This window comes from Musa acuminata, chromosome BXJ1-10, assembly GCF_036884655.1.
Source record: "Musa acuminata AAA Group cultivar baxijiao chromosome BXJ1-10, Cavendish_Baxijiao_AAA, whole genome shotgun sequence".
In the NCBI taxonomy this organism is placed as follows: domain Eukaryota; kingdom Viridiplantae; phylum Streptophyta; class Magnoliopsida; order Zingiberales; family Musaceae; genus Musa; species Musa acuminata.
The window spans coordinates 9,563,285-9,566,954 of NC_088336.1; positions in this window are offsets into that span (position 1 = coordinate 9,563,285).

Genomic DNA, 3,670 nt, shown 5'->3' on the forward strand with positions numbered 1-3,670 from the left:
TCAAACAGACAGTACTATACGGTTGGAATTCTACAAATTATCTTTCGTCGTAGAGATGAAAACTTTATGACAAAAAGTTTATGCAGTAATATAGGAATAATTTTTTTGGGATTTTCAAATAAGGATAACTAAATTGCAGCAGCAGTAAGGTAGAAAACCAGAACCTGTTGCAATTCATGGGGAGATCAAAGGATGATCCGTGGTGGTGGAGATGACGACGGAATTTGGCAACGATCTCTAAAGCAATTGTGGGAATTGCTTTGGGCGGTTGTGGAGGGTTGATGGATGGTTGTGGAAGGGCAGCGAGATGCCAAGAATACTGCTCTGATACCAGGTGTTAGAACCCTTGCAGATTCTAAACTTGGGGTTGATCTCTTTAGGGGATCGACCTCCTTGGAACTCTATAGGGGTTCCTCCCTCCAAGTTGCTGCTCAAAGGCTGCAGAAAAGATTCATCTATTGCTTATGAAAAAAGGTGGAATACATGACTATTTATAGGGCTTCTAAACCCTAACTCCTAATAGGACTCTTACTTAAGACTCCTACTTCTAACCAACTCCTAATAGGACTCCTACTCAAGACTCATACTTCTAACCAACTCTTAATAGGACTCCTACTCAAGACTCCTATTCCTTTACAACTCCTTATTCTTCTCTAAGAAATAACCTTCTAACCCTAGCCGGCCACTTCACCTCTTTAATAGGGGTCGGCTTAGGTAGGTTTTACATGAATGTCCCTCTCAATTAGAACTCTCCTAGCTAGAGTCCTAACATTAGTCATATATATATATATATATATATATATATATATATATATATATATATATATATATATATATATATATATATATATATATATATATATATATATATATATATATATATATGTAATAAATAATATAAATTGATAAATATCAAAATATAATAAGCAAAAAGACTGCATGTCAAGTCACACGTGCCATCACTCAAGTGATTGGCTTGTAGGGCACAAATGATTAGCAATTCCATGCAAAAATAGTTGGGGTATTTGTAGACCCCAATTGGCTTAAAAAATGGAGCCAAAAAAAGGTCTCATCCCGGGTTTCCCAGGTCCTGGCAATACCACCGCTTGTGTTAGGCGATACCACCGCTTGCAACATTGACATTGGGTGGTACCACCGCCCAGTCTAACGATACCATCGCTTAGGAGACTATATCTGGGTGGTACCACCACCCAGACTAGTGGTACCACCGCTTGACAATCTCGGAGACTAAGTTTGGGTGGTACCATCGCTTGACATAGTCTCTAAGACTAGGCCATCAATAGTTCCACCAGTTTGAGTCATTGTTTGGGCCATTCACTTGGCCCAACCTAATTGGACCCTAATTGAGTTGGCCCAATTCCAACCCAATTACGTCTAAAACCTACTTTGATCTAGATAATTTTTATAAAGCTTGAATCAAATATTGTCCAACATGTCATTGGTTCTTTGACGCTTCGTTTGATTCTTCAGCGCATCGTCCTCTTTTGCAACCTATTGCCCAATCAGCCAGTTGACCTCTACAACTCTAATTTCCTTGGTGCAATTTCCACTCTTCTTAGTTCGATAACCGAACCCATGGGTCGAGGTCTTCTGTCGATACATCGACCGATCCTCCAGCTCGACATCTAATCTTTTGGCATGTTCCACTCCGGCCCAACATAATTCTTCCTACTTTAATGGTCTCTCCCTGATCGAAGCTTCCTACGTCACTCAAAATGCAGATTAGATCATAAATACATCAATTGGTTTCATCATCAAAATATGAGATTCAATAACAACAATAGGGTGATTGCTCAAGCGAACGAACCCAAGTCTCATCAGAAGTCTAAGCACGTTCTAAGGAGGTTTCACATAATTTGAGAGATCATGGCCCAAGAAGATATAGCAGTAGAAAGAGTTTCATCCAAAGATAACATCACAGATCCACTACAAAGTTGTTATCTTATATTGTCTTTAAGCATCATAAGGGTCTGATGGGGATCGGACACAGAGGTGATTGGCTTTAGATCAAGTAGGAGATTGCTAGTCATAAGTGCCCTACAATACAAGCCAATCACATGAGTGATGGCACGTGTGACTTTACACGTAGTCTTTTTGCTTATTGTTATTATTTGATATTTTATCACTTTATATTTTCTATTGTATGAATATATTGTGATGTCCATGGATCTATGCAATAGGAATTGGATCGTGATGAGATCATGACAATGAGAGTGATTCACCTTTAAACACATATCCTAAATAAACCTAGTCATAGGTTACTTTAGAGAGACATCGAGATAATCAGACAAACTGGTCTCATAGTTACTCGTGTGGGGACACTAGGGATACAGTGTAGGTACTAATTAGAGAATGAGTTCACTAATTAATATGCTCATGGAATGCTGGATGGTTGATGATGTCTCATTATCAAACAGCGATTCCGTTGTCCTAGTGGTGTATCTAGTCCTTAGACTTGAGGAATAGGGAATGACTCAATGATATGAGATATCTAAGAGCCTATTTCATGCTAGGATAACTGAGGGGACACCGATTTAGAACCATGTCCTAAAGATAATTGAGTGGATAGAGAAACTCACAGGTCTAGAAATGGTCCTAGTGGATAACTTGTGTGTAGATCTTGTGCTTTAGCCTCTACCAGATTCCATTTCATAGTTCATAATGAATTTTAATATAAACAATCTTAAGGTGACTCTCCCGGAGCTCCTTAATATGTTGAGGGAGGCAGAGAGCACTACCAAGAAGGAGAAGCCAGTTCTCTACACTGATGAGACCAGAAAGAAAAGGAAAGCAGAAAAGTCCCTTAAGAAGGGCAAGGGCAAGGGCAGACTAGATAAAGCAAAGGTTGCTAAGAAAGACTCAACAAAGGACAAAGGCCAGTGCTTCCACTGCGGAAAACCTAGCTCAAGCACCAGTCTACAGCACATTCTTAGCGGAGACAGTGGGAACATGATAGAGTCGAGTGAGGTTGGAGAACCTAGCTCAAGCAACACTCTACAACCCAAGTCTGTTCAGGTATCTAACACACAAGTTTTAACTTTACATAGGTCTAACAGAGTATCCCAGCCTCTTGAGAGATATGTGGGACATATTGGAGGAGAGGATATTAAGGATATTTATCCTCAGACCTATAAGGAGGCTATTATTGTTAGGATCAAGAGCGACACTAAGAGGGGGGGTGAATTAGTGCAGCAAAATTTTTTTCCAATTTCAAAAGACTTGTTTTGATTAAAACTGATTCCGACAAAAATGGTTTTAATTCAATCCATTTTGGAGAGAATTTGAACTTGAAAGCTTTCGTAAAAGTGCAAGAGAAGATTAAGGAGATTTGTAGTAATGTAAATTGCACAAATGAAAAGCGTCGGTTTCGTAAAGTCTTCGTACGATTAAAGCCGATCTCGGAAGGTGTTTACTTGAAAACATATGCAGGCGTAGTAAAAGCATAGTAAGGAGGAGAGGTAGTTTGCTATAAAAGTAAATTGCTCAAAGTAAATGCAAACCGAGTTTTAGAGTGGTTCGGTCAATGTGACCAACATCTACTTTCGGATTCCTCCTCCGACGAGGTCACCGACATCCACTAAAGGCCTTCCTTTAACAGGTGAAGACCGAACACCTCTTTACTGCACTTTCTCCTTTTCTCGGGTTTAGG